General features: G+C 41.7%; 1 long non-coding RNA gene across 1 annotated transcript in view; it reads right to left on the reverse strand.

Annotated features, from left to right (window-relative positions):
• Nucleotides 1–13,726, reverse strand: part of LOC129048994 (uncharacterized) — a 76,243-nt gene that overhangs the window by 40,158 nt on the left and 22,359 nt on the right. The window contains exon 4 of the long non-coding RNA XR_008511690.1: nucleotides 5,061–5,121. This is a non-coding gene — a long non-coding RNA (uncharacterized LOC129048994). The remainder of the gene's footprint in view (nucleotides 1–5,060; nucleotides 5,122–13,726) is intronic.

The following is a 13,726-nucleotide window of genomic DNA, read 5'->3' on the forward strand; positions in this document are numbered from 1 at the left end:
ATTCCACAATGTGTACATACATCAGAACATCACCTTATACCCCATAAATACCATTATTTTCCATTAAAAATAAAATAAAACAAAAATACATGCATGTATGCTTTTTTATTAAATTAGCTTAAATCCTTTATATATAGACAAGTAAAAAAATACATATGAAAGCATTCATCTTTTCTCCCATTCCCATACTACACAGAATACTGATCGCGGAGGGTGTTCTTCTTCATAGCCTCTCTCTTCATCTTTAGCCTCTTCCTGATGCTTCCTAACCTCTGACTGAGAGTACTTGCTAGAGTAAACCCACATTTTAGAATAAAGCTAAATGCAACAGTAAGTAGCCAACAATAAAAATGCACTATGTCTTCTAAATTTGGAGAGCAACAAGAAATGTAGTAGCTGCTTAGAGTGGAACAGAATCTCAGGATTCATCTATTTCAACTGCACTGATAGAGGAGGAAACTGATACCTAGGGAAGTTAGGCGACATTTTCAAGGTCACCGGCATTGTTGGAACTAGAACTCAACTTCCATCGCAGAGGTTTCCTCATGATATCACTACTCTCTTCACGATGCCTACTATCCCATCCAGTTATTTTAGGTATAGACAGTTTTCCAAAAGCTCTCCTTATGCATTTGCCCATGCAGGTCCCAGGTCAGAAGATGCAGAACTCAGGAAAATGATGTTTGTTGTGATCCTATCTATAAAAGTCTCTCATTGTGCTTAACCCAGCTCAGCCTTTCCATCTACAGCAATGAAGTGATTTAAGTTTGACGTCAGTACCACGATCAGAAGGGCCAGTGATGAGGAACTTAGGTGATTAACAAAACTCATTTCTTCTAACCCATCAGCCCATTCCATTGACACCCCAACCCCCAACTCTAACCAATATATCAAAAAGGAAACTTTACTCTGCCAATAGCCCAGTCTCTGCAATGAGGTTCAGATATTTTGGAATACATATTTAACCAGGAAGCTGAAGTGCCTCAGCATGTATTTTTTAAAAACTAGAGAACTGTGAAGAATCAAAATGTTTATCTGTTCATGACACAATGAGAAACATATACCTTGGAACTAAAAAATAAGTTCTTAAAAAAGGTATTTAGAAAAAGGAGGAAGAGGCTGGGTGTGGTGGCTCATGCCTGTAATCCCAGCACTTTGAGAGGCCGAGGCGGGCAGATCACGAGGTCAGGAGATCAAGAACATCCCGGCCAATGTGGTGAAACCCTGTCTCTGCTAAAATACACACAAAAAAAATTAGCCAGGTGTGGTGGTGCATGCCTGTAGTCCCAGCTACTTGGGAGGCTGAGGTAGGGGAATCGCTTGAACCAGGGAGGCAGAGGTTGCAATGAGCTGAGACCATGTCACTGCACTCTAGCCTGGCAACAGAGAGAAACTCTGTCAAAAAAAAAAAAGAAAGAAAGAAAGAAAGAGGAGGAAGAATAAGCAAGTAACATGCAAACACCATTTGGTGATACTATTTCCAAGCATATAACCTTATAAAAGCTTTCAGTTGAACAATATTTATTAAGCACCTACTATGTGATCAGGGAATGTGCTAAGTCCTAAGATGAGAAAGATCACTGAGATGGGACCTCTGCCCTCAGTGAGCTCCTGCAATGATTACACACAGTTCTCCCGACTCCTAGTTCTCATTAAAGCCAATAGCCACTTCTTCCCCTATTCCCCAAATTCAACTCTTCCTCCTCCCATATTCTGTCATGTTCCCATTTAAGCCTCAACCATTTCTTTTATTTATTATTTGTATTTTTTGAGACAGTCTCGCTCTGTCACCCAAGCTGGAGTGCAGTGGCATGATCTGTGATCTCTGCTCACTGCAACCTCCACCTTCCAGGTTTAAACGACTCTCGTGCCTCAGCCTCCCGAGTAGCTAGGATTAGAGGCACCACCATGCCTGGCTAATTTTTTTTTTTTTTTCCGAGAGACGAGGTTTTACCACGTTGGCCAGGCTGGTCTCAAACTCCTGGGTCAAGTGATCTACCCACCTTGGCCTCTCAAAGTGCTGGGATTACAAGTGTGAGCCACTACACCCAGCCAATCATTTCTTATTTGGGTAATTGCAGTTAGTTTGTATTACCAGGTTGAGGAGCTCTTCACACTTGATTCAAATTTAGAAAGGTCATGTGTTCTTGTGCCTAGTATATTACCTGTGGCATTCTATTTACTCTCCAGACCTTCTCCCAGTCCTCACCTGACTTCCTTCTTCAGGTCCTTCGCCTGACTTCCCTCTCTTCATGACTGCCTTCTTCTCTCTAATTCACTGCCCTTCCCTGTCAGACTTCCTCCTTCTCTTGTCCTTTCTGCTGACTCCATGAACCTAAAGCTAATGTGCTCCTAGGTGACTTGGATTTCCCAACTCCAGATCTTTCCTTTTTTTTCCTACCAAACTTTGGAATTACTGTGTATTCCACATCTTCCAGATTTTTTTCTTTTAAATTTTTTTTATTTGTATAAATGTAAGAGTTACAAGTGTAATTTTGCTACATGGATAGACTACATAGTGGTGAAGTCAGGTCTTTTAGTGTGTCCATCATCCGAATAACTAATATACCCTTTAAGTAATGTCTTATCATCCCCCCACCCTTCTGAGTCTCCTTTGTCTATTATTGTTTATCTATGTCCATGTGTACATATTATTTAGATCCCACTTATAAGTAAAAAGGTGGGGTGTTTTTCTGTTTCTGAGTTGTTTCACTTAAAATAGTGGCCTCCAGTTTCATCCACGTTGCTACAAAGACAGGATTTCATTTCTTATGGCACATTTCTTATTTATGGCTTAAGATTATTTCTTTATGTATATATATGTGATATTTAAGATATATATATGATATTTAAGATATATATATATGATATTTAAGATATATATATATATATACACCACATTTTCTTTATCTAATCATCCATTGATGGGCACTTAAGTTGATTTCATATCTCTGCTATTGCAAATAGTGCTGTAATAAACATTTGAGTTCATGTATCTTTTTGGTATAATGATTATACCAGACTTCTTTTCTCTTGTTTCCTTTCTACAGTCATCAGAAGGGAGAAACTGCTCACCCCCTGAACCTAAGAAATCCACCAGGCCCTTCCCTTCGGAGAACCAATTGGTCAACCCTACTCCTAAAATTAGGCTTGTAACTCAGAGAACACAGGCTCTCCTTTTCATTGTATCATCTGTGGTCCCCCAGCACACACGTCCCTGTGGCTAAAATGGGATTGCAGCCGCAAAACAGAGTTTCTTAGGACCTACTCACTCACGGTATTCAAGAAAGCTCAGGACCTTGAAATTCTTCCCAAATACTTTTGGGAAGGCGCAAGCTCATGCTTTGGCTGGCACATGCCTGTCTCCACGTCCCCCCGACTTTTCTTTTCTGCCTTGGATCACAGTAATAATGACTTCCGTTGCTGCGGATGACAAAGAAGCAGCTGTGCTGTGGTTCCCGCCAGCCCTGCCAGTGCCTCTGCCAAGGCTGCCAACTGAGCAGGGCTCATCTGGATCCCTCATGCTCTGTCCTTAACTATGGAAGATGCTGCTGCTGATGCCAGCAGAAAGAGCTGATTTCATCAATGTCCCCGCTGCCTTTGCTGTCAGTCTCCGTGCCACACCACATGCACACCACTACAGAAACACTGATGTCAGCGACAAGGGCGCGCTCTCCTATTTCCACTGGCACCAATTCTGCTGACATCTTCAGCTCTCAGCAGCCCATGGAGATTTTAGCAAACCAATCTTTTATTGGTTTTTATCTATTTTTTACTGGAGCTGCCTAAACCCAGGACTCAGATATGAGTCCAGAGTTGCTGAATCATTGGACAGCTGAGTGATAAACCCTTGGGCTGCATTTAGCATCACTCTTCCCCTCCTGTACTCACCGAGAATGTCCTTGAGCTAAGCCCTTGCTTTTCAGCTCTCCCTTCCTTAGAATGAGTTCTGTTCTCATGTAAACAGACCTCTGGCAGGCTTATCCTGCCAGTTCTCCCATTATGCCAAAAAATCCACTAAAGAGTACAGGAGAAAACCTAGGTAAAAATGAGTGACCAAAAATGGGAACATCTGCCCAGAAAAGAAACCTCTTGACAATACCCTTTAGATATATACGGCCTAACACAGTGGTTCTCAAATGATAAGCTTCCATAAAGAAAATAAATTAGAAAATTTACTAAAGAGAATCCTGTTTATTTGTCCAGCCATTTGTTTCTTCTGAATGAGAACTTTTTCTCTTAATTATAGCTCTTAGTGACTGTCAGTAATGGACAATTTATTTATTGCACAATTTCTTAGAATTCAATTCTCTCATGACTGTAAAGAGCTAATATTTCCACAGAATCAAGTTCTCAATGTTTCTTAGGGCCTTATTTAGAGTTAGTGACTGGATTTCACAACAGTACCACAAGCTTAAGTCTACAAACTACTGCCTCATGCCCATTCCCTCAAGTAGACATTTGCAGGAGGGACAAATCCCAGTGTAATTGCACAAACTGTTAACAGTGCTATGATTCTTCCAAGGTGCCTACCCACAGGGCTCATTCAAATACTACAGTCTCTTTTTCCTAGGAAAACTGAATTTTCCCTGAACATTTTCTCATAAGCTAGATTTCTCTCGAGGATCCCTGTAGCTTATATAAACCATCTCCACTTTTCTCTGGTCAAGCTGTGGTAAATCAGAAGATGTCTGTTTCTAATTGTTTTCTTACTCTTGGCTTTGAACTTCACACGCTTTTAGCTGATGCACTTCCTGAAATCACTTCTTTCCCTGGGAGTCTAGGATTGCTAATGCAAACCATGGTCAGCCCCTTGGGCAGGTTTTATCTGCACAGGAATGTCTTGATCAGAGATTGCTGTTCTTATATCCTGCTTGTGTGACTGTGGGTATTATTTGATTTGATTCTATTAGATCAAGTTCATGGTAGACTGTCTTTTCTTTCTATACTACACTGATTTTATTATGCTTTTTACATGTCAGTGGTTCTCAATACCGCCACACTTAACCTTTTCTCCGAGAACATCCTTTCAGTAATTTATCATAAAATTGCACACTGACCTGAGCTTGGGTATCTTCAGTCAGCTTTGTCTTGATCACAACTATTGCTCCAGTCCGTTGGCTTTCAGATCAGGAGAACAAAGAGGAAGAGAAAAAAAAGCACACAATGAGGAATTCGGAGTCTTGTGTAAATATTGTTTACAAGGAAGCATGTAGAGTAAATGCTATTTTCTCTAAAAAAAAAAAGTATTTGAATGTATTATGCGACAGAACTCATGGAGTTTTACATTTCAAACACTTAACTACTTCTGTGTCTTTGAGCAGGCTCTTAATTTCTCTGTGTTTCAGCTCTTTTCTGCATAAAGTCAGAACAATCCTGTCTGCCCTGTCACCTCCTAGAAGTCAGGATCATGTGAGATAATCCCATGAGTTGATTTTAAAATATATAAGGCACTACTCACCTGTAATTTGTTAATATTGTCACTAGAAGAGTAGAACTAACGTGTCTGGAGAAAGAAGTCATTTTCTTATTAAATGAGTTCCCTTAACTCTCAGCGTTGGCCTTCTCATAAGCAGTGTGTTAGTCTGTTTTGTGTTGCTATAAAGGAATACCTGAAATTGGGTACTTTATAAAGAAAAGAGGTTTATTTGGCTTGCGGTTCTGCAGGCTGAACAAACATGGCATCAGCATCTGCTCGGCTTCTGGTGAGGGACTCAGGAAGCTTTTACTCATGGCAGAAGGTGAAGTGGGAGCAAGTGTGTCACACGGTGAAAAGGGGACAAAGAGAGGATGAGGTGCCAGCTCCCTTTAAACAACCAGCTCTCATATTAACTAACAGAGTAAGAATCCCTCATTACCACAAAGATGACACCAAGCCATTCATGAGGGGTCCGCCCCCATGACCCAAGCACTGCCCACCAGGCCCCGCCTCCAACACTGGGATCACATTGCAACATGAGGTTTGAAGGGGACAAATATCCAAACTATATCCAACAGAATAGACAGTTTCTGCATGGTGAAATTCCAAGAGACTTGGAAAACATCCTTGACCCAAAAGATGCCTTTGCCACCTGCTCACTGATATTTAAAATACAATCAATCACCAAGGACACATTTAATGGTTAGTGACTAAAAACTGATGAAGGAAAAATACGCTGACATAGATTTATTCAAAGGTATGGTAAAAATTAAGAACTGGTTCTAGAACCCATCCTAGGAGCAGGTTTGGATGTTATGGAGTCGAGCAATGCTTATTTGGTATTCCTGTCTTATAAAGCTTGTATAGTTTGGCTTCCTCCAGACAGTTTCTCACTCTTGGTTCATCAGTTCATTTCCAAATGGCATTAAAAGATGGTCAAATTGCAATCGCCTCCCAGAATCAAAGTTGATGATTGACCACAATGGGTATCCCCACCCCCATATTGGGGACTGCTGGTCCAGTCTGTAGGTCCACAGGCTGGGCTGGGATATTCAAAACCCTCTTACCAAAGGCAGGCTGAACCACAGTATGTCAAAAATGAAAGGACATTTTAGAGACTAATCAAGGAATCAGTAACTTAAATAGCCACAGAGGACTGGTGGGTAACATGAATGTGTGAATGAGGACGGTATGAGACAATAGGGGTGGTAGGGTCTGTGGTAAACTAAAGAAGGAACACATGTGCACCACAGATATTTAAATTCAAATCTAATTGAAAGTTGTGTTGACCAAATCAAATATGTCCACAGAGTGACCACATTTGACCACCAGGCTGTCAGCGTGTGACTCCTGATCCAGCCCCACTTCATTATAAAGGCAACCTGTGGGTACTCCTGCAGTCACAGGTGCCCGTAAGGCCCAAGCTACAATGTCTCAGCTTGATGGTTAAACTTCAAACTCCCCCCGTCCAGATGAACCTCAGTTGTTCCTGAATGCATCACAACTTTGTGATTCGTCACCATGTGCTTCTGTTCTGCTCTTTCTCATCCTCTCCTGCTCTATCTCCTCTTGGGCTGCTAATTTTTTTTTTTTTTTTTTTTTTTTTGAGACGGAGTCTCGCTCTTTCGCCCAGGCTGGAGTGCAGTGGTGCGATCTCGGCTCACTGCAAGCTCCGCCTCCCGGGTTCACGCCATTCTCCTGCCTCAGCCTCCGCAGTAGCTGGGACTATAGGTGTCCGCCACCACGCCCAGCTAATTTTTTGTATTTGTATTAGAGACGGGGTTTCACCGTGTTAGCCAGGATGGTCTTGATCTCCTGACCTCGTGATCCACCCGCCTCGGCCTCCCAAAGTGCCAGGATTACAGGCATGAGCCACCGCGCCCAGCCTTGGGCTGCTAATCTTAAAGCTGTGGGAAGAACCTCAGTGTATGGAATACCAATGGTGCCTTTGCAGAAACATCTATGTCTATTCCAAGGGTGCTACCCCAGTGCCCTCTCAACACACCACTTTCAGGCTGCAAAGTGGGGAGAATCACTCTCTATTTGATTCAGTGCTGCACTTCGCCACCTGGGCCCCAAAGCCACACTGGGTGAGCCCAGAATAGCAGAAGACCTCTTTGGAAAGCAGTCCCTATGGCTTCTTTTCTCTGTGCTCATCTCTCCTGCATAACTCTAAGACAAATACACAAACACCATCCATCTCTGTCAGAGTGAGTCACAGGGCAGGCACCATGCACAGATGGCCAAGAAACATTTTCTCCCCATCCATCCCACCACCAAATAAACAAAAGCAAATCTGCAAAATTGTTGCTTTGACGAAAATATTCCCAGGAGTTTACACTAACCAAAAGAATGCACCTTCTCTGTTTAAAGCCTCATCTTGAAGAAAACTGTGATCAGTGCAGTAAGTTGGGACTTGGCTTATATTTGTGCAGCTAAAGGGCCTATTCAGTTGATTCTGCAAGAGCAAGGGTGTCCCCAAGAAGTACTGAATCTCACTTTTAGCAAGACAGACAACTTCTGGCAATTTTTTTTTTTTTTTTTTTGAAAGAGAGTCTCACTCTGTCGTCCAGGCTGGAGTGCAGTGGCACGATCTTGGCTCACTGCAACATCCGCCTCCCAGGTTCATGTCATTCTCCTGCCTCAGCCTCCTGAGTAGCTGGGACTACACGCGCCCGCCACCACTCCCAGCTAATTTTCTGTATTTTTAGTAGAGACGGGTTTCACTGTGTTAACCAGGATGGTCTCAATCTCCTGACTCCGTGATCCGCCCGCCTCGGCCTCCCAAAGTGCTGGGATTACAGGCGTTAGGCACCATGCCTCCCCGGCAACTTTTAACTACAATGTTTTAGCTTCTACCCATAGTACCTTAAAAAAAATTGTGGGGTTGACTTTTATTCAGCGTATCATGATACATGGTCATGCATCATGTAAGGCTGATACTACATTCTGACAAATGCATCCAGAGGCGATTTTCATCATTGTGTGAACCACATAGAATGTACTTACCCAAATCTAGGTGGCATAGCCTGCTACACACTCTAGGTTCTACAGTATAGCCTATTGCTCGTAGGCTGCAAACCTGTAGAGTGTCATTGCTGAATACTGTAGGTGACTGTAACACAATGGTGAGTGTTTGTGTATCTAAACATACCTAAACATGGAAAAGGTACAGTAAAATGTATGATGTAGTAAACTTATGATACCGCTGTCATCTATGCAGTCTGTTATCAACTGAAACATCATTTTGCAGTACATGACTGTATATTCATAAAGATTTTGAGATTTCAAGAGGAGATGTATCTACAAATGATGCCATCAAGAGAGTGAAAACACAATCTACAAAACTGGAGAAAATATTTGCAAATTATATATCTGATAAGTGATTTGTATCCAGAATATAAAAGAACTCTTACAACTCAATGATAAAAAGATAAATTTAAAAATGAGCAAAGATTCTAAATTTCTCCAAAGAACATGTGCAAATGGCCAATAAGCACATGAAAAGATGTTCAATGTCATTAATTATCAGGGAAATGCAAATAAGAACCATAGTGAGATACTGCTTGACACCCACAAGAGAGCTACAATCAAAAGGAGAGATAATAACAAGTGTTGTCGAGGATATGGAGAAATTGGTCCCTCAAACAATACTGGTAGAAATGTCAAATGGTGCAGCTGCTTTTGAAAACAGTTTTGCAGTTCCTTAAAATGTTAAACACAGAGTTACCATATGATCCAGATATGTACCCAAGAAAGTTGGAAACATATGAACACCCAAAACTTGCCATGAGTGTTCACAGAGCATTATTCATATTAGTCACAAAGTGGAAACAACCCAAATGTCTACCAACTCATGAATGGATAAATAAATGCTATTTATTTACTTTTGAGATAGAGTCTCACTCTGTCGCCCAGGCTGGAGTGCGGTGGCACGATCTCGGCTCACTGCAACCTCCATCTCCCAGATTCAAGCAATTCTCCTGCCTCAGCCTCCCGAGTAGCTGGGACTACAGGTGCCTGACATCACACCCGGTTAATTTTTTGTATTTTTAGTAGAGATGGGGTTTCACCGCATTAGCCAGGATGGTCTCTATCTCCTGATGTCCTGATCCACCAGCCTCAGCCTCCCAAAGTGCTGAGATTACAGGTGTGAGCCACCACGCCACGCCAAAATGCTATATATTTATATAATGAAATATTATTCCTCAATAAAGAGGACTGAAGTGCTGATCCATGCTACAACATGGACGAACTGTGAAGAGAGTTTGCTAAGTGAAACAAGCCAGTCACTAAAGACCACATGTCGTATGATCCACTTACATAAAATTTCTGGAATAGGCAAATCCATATTGACAGAAGGCAGATTCATAGTCACCTAGGACTTGAGGGAGGTGTATGAGAGGAACAAGGAGTGACTGCTACCGGGTGTGAGACTTCAGACTGATGGTTGACCAACTCTGTACACTTTAACTGGGTGAATTATACGGTTTGCAAATTCTATCTCAAAAAGCTGTTAAAATATATATTTTTTAAAGAGGGACTGTGGCATGTAAGAAATTCAAAGCCACAGGGTAGAGGCATAACAAAGTTGGCTCTTCTCAATTCCCAATTGTAAATCTGCAGTAAAATTGGTTGAGTTATAAATACGGATACAAGTACAAAAGTAGACAGGTTTTTTAAATATTTTAAATTATTATGACTACTGTAACTTTCTATATTGAAGTGGTTGGCTCACAAGAAGTTGCAGAAACAGTACAAGGGTGTTCCCCTATACCTTTCTCCTAGCTCCCTACTGTGATGATACCTTATATATCCACAGTGCCTTGTATATATGGACACAGGTTTTTCAATCACCTCTGAGAGTTCTTCTCCTGTTTCGTTTTTTGTGAGACATTTCTTTGTGGTTAAGAGGCTCCCATCTGTTTTGTCCCTGTCTCCAAATTTGCCAAAATAGGACAAAACCTCCTTCACCACCAATACCATAAATGGAACACTGCTTGAAATCCCTGAGTTTGTCTCTGATGCCCATGAAAGTTACATTTTGCAACCACACACTCAGCCTCCTTTGGAATGGCCTTCAGAGAAGCACGTGTGGTCAGGTGTACCACAGTCTGCATGGCACAGCTGCAGGCTGAGGAGCCCACACAGGAGAAGGCTCCCTGGGCCTAAAGCTGACATCTGAGCTGGGCTCACAAGCTTTAAGAAGTAGTGGGAGAGAGAGCAAGTGTGAATGGGGGTGTGAAAAACTGCACTTGAACATTCATGCTGAAGGTAGAAAGTGAGATGCGAGGCTGCTGAAATGTCAAGTGAGGAAATAGTAAGTCAACAGCAATGGATAGGCCATGGCAGACAAATCAGATCTTGGGAGCAAACAGGGACAAAATGTAGCCCTCGAATGGCTGAATGCAAATGTGAGAAAATGAAAAGGCACTGGCTCAGTGTCACGGGTAACATTCAGCTAATTCTAACTGCAAAGCAAAATGCATAAAACTCAAGGAAACATTGAGTCACTAAGGTTGATTTGAATAGGAGAATACAAAATATGAGTGACTCCCTCAAGGGACATTTGCAGGGTTCTCTTGCCAGGCTCTCCTGTGGCCACAGTACCTCCATCATTCCACAGATGCTTTTAAAGTTCAGCTAAAACTTAAGCAACTTTGCATATTCAAGCCTTAGGCCAGGCTTTCAAATCAAACTGACATGTGCCCCCATCTATTCCAGCTGTATTATCTTGAGCTAGTTACTCACCTGCTGGGATCCTCAGTTCCCTCATCTGTAAAATGCGAATACTAGTGTTAATAGCACCTACCTCACAAAGTGACTATGAAGCTGTATGACAATAAGCATAGAGAGCGCTCAGCCGTAGTACTAGCAAAAATAAGTGCCTGCTATAGAGTGGCTATAATTAATATGTGAGCATTGCTTTCCAGCCAAGAACCAAATCCCAGTATGGCCTTCAGAGGTCTCAGTTTCTCCAGCTGAGAATGCCCAACATTACCTCTGAGCTCCCCCAAGTGCTCTCTTACTGTGTCACTGTGACAAGAGGAGTAAGCTAGGCAAAGCAGCTTGCATCTCTACACTGGTCTGTTTCCACCCATTTTTGGACTATGAAGGACAGAACAAAAGAGTCTTCAAAGGCATTGCAAATTTAATTTCAATAACCACCTAGATGAGGGCTGCTGGAAACCAGAAAGAGCAGAGATTTCTTCCCCCATGCCCATCCCTGTCTGCCATCTCAGAAGTACAACTAGGGAAGAGCAGAAACTACTTAAATTAGAAGTGATCCCAGCATCCTATTTAAGCAGTTCCTGCTCTGAGAAGTGCAGAGATTTCACCTTCAAATGGAAAGAGCACAGGACTTGAGTTTTAGTTGTGGTGCCCCACATTCCTCTCCACTACTACCTCATTGCTCTGTTCCCTTTAAGAGAAACAAACCTATTCCTCAATTCCATTTAGATGAAATATCCAGAATAGTTAAATCCATAGAGATGGAAGTAGATTGGTGGTTGCCAAAGGGCCAGGGGAGTGGGGATTGGGGGAAAATGGCTTAATGGTATATGAGGTTTTATTCTGGAGTGACTGAAATGTTTGGGGACTAACTGGAGACGTCTACACAACACTGTAAATGTACTAAGTGCCACTGAATTGTTCACTCTAAAATGGTTAATTGTGTCTTATATAAATTTCATCTTAATAAGTAATTTTCTAAAATCCCCTGAAAAGATTTGTCTCTACTTCCTTCCTGTTCAAATTGTTCATCTCTCACTTCCTATGGATCTTCTGCAAATACAGCTTTCCCCTCCACCATTTCACTGAAACTACTATTGTTAAGGTCCTCGTGACCTCCAGGATGCTAAATCTCATGGTCCCTTGTTGCCATATGGAGTTTCAAGGGAGGCTGAAAAGTGTGGTCTATTTTAGGCAGCCACATCTCAACTAAAATAAATAAACAATAAGGAATAACTAGCAGTTTCTCTTAGTTTCTTTAAGGGTAAACTATTTAAATGCTAGAAACAATGAATAGTCTCTAAACGGGGGCTGGGGGGGCAAAAGGGACAAAGACATTTTTAAAAAATTGGATTAATTCAATAGCAGATAGAAAAAAATTTTGATAAGCAGAAAACACAAAGTAGGAGGGCAGAAATAATTCAAATAAAGATACAATAATTAATGAATAAAATAATCAGTAAAAAGTCAGAGATTTTTTCAAGTAATTGGTCCATTTCATCTAAGTTGTCAAATTTGTAGGCGTGGAGTTGTTCAAAATATTTCTTTTAGTATCCTTTTAATGTCCATGGGATCATTAGTGATGGCCCCTCTTTCATTTCTTATACTAGTAATTTGTGTCTTCTCTCATTTTTCTTAGCCTGGCTAGAATTTTATCAATTTTATTAATCTTTTCAATGAATCAGCTTTTGGTTTCATAGACTTTATTATTTTTGTCTTCCATTTTGTTGGTTTCTGCTCTGATTTTTGTTATTTCTTTTCTTCTGTTTGCTTTGCATTTAATTTGCTCTTCTCCTAGTTTCATAAGCTGGAAGCTTAGATTATTAATTTTAAATATTTCTTCTTTCTATTATATGCATTTAGTGCTATAAGTTTCCCTCTAAGCATTGATTTCATTACATCCTATGTGTCAGGCCTCTGAGCCCAAGCTAAGCCATCATATCCCCTGTGACCTGCACGTACACATCCACATGGCCAGTTCCTGCCTTAACTGATGACATTATCTTGTGAAATTCCTTCTCCTGGCTCACCCTGGCTCAAAAGCTCCCTCACTGAGCACCTTGTGACCCCCACACCTGCCCGCCAGAGAACAAACCCCCCTTTGACTGTAATTTTCCTTTACCTACCCAAATCCTATAAAATGGCCCCACCCCTATCTCCCTTCACTGACTCTCTTTTCAGACTCAGCCTGTCTGCACCCAGGTGAAATAAACAGCCTTGTTGCTCACACAAAGCCTGTTTGGTGGTCTCTTCACACGGACGTGCATGAAATTTGGTGCCGTGACTCAGATCGGGGGACCTCCCTTGGGAGATCAATCCCCTGTCCTCCTGCTCTTTGCTCAGTGAAAAAGATCTACCTACAACCTCGGGTCCTCAGACCCACCAGCCCAAGGAACATCTCACCAATTTTAAATTGGGTAAGCGGCCTCTTCTTACTCTCTTCTCCAACTTCTGTCACTATCCCTCAACCACTTTCTCCTTTCAATCTTGGCACCACTCTTCAATCTCTCCCTTCTCTTAATTTCAATTCCTTTTATTTTCTGGTACAGACAAAGGAGATACGTTTTATCCATGGAC

Source organism: Pongo abelii, chromosome 9 (genome assembly GCF_028885655.2).
Source record: "Pongo abelii isolate AG06213 chromosome 9, NHGRI_mPonAbe1-v2.0_pri, whole genome shotgun sequence".
NCBI classification, from domain to species: Eukaryota; Metazoa; Chordata; class Mammalia; order Primates; family Hominidae; genus Pongo; species Pongo abelii.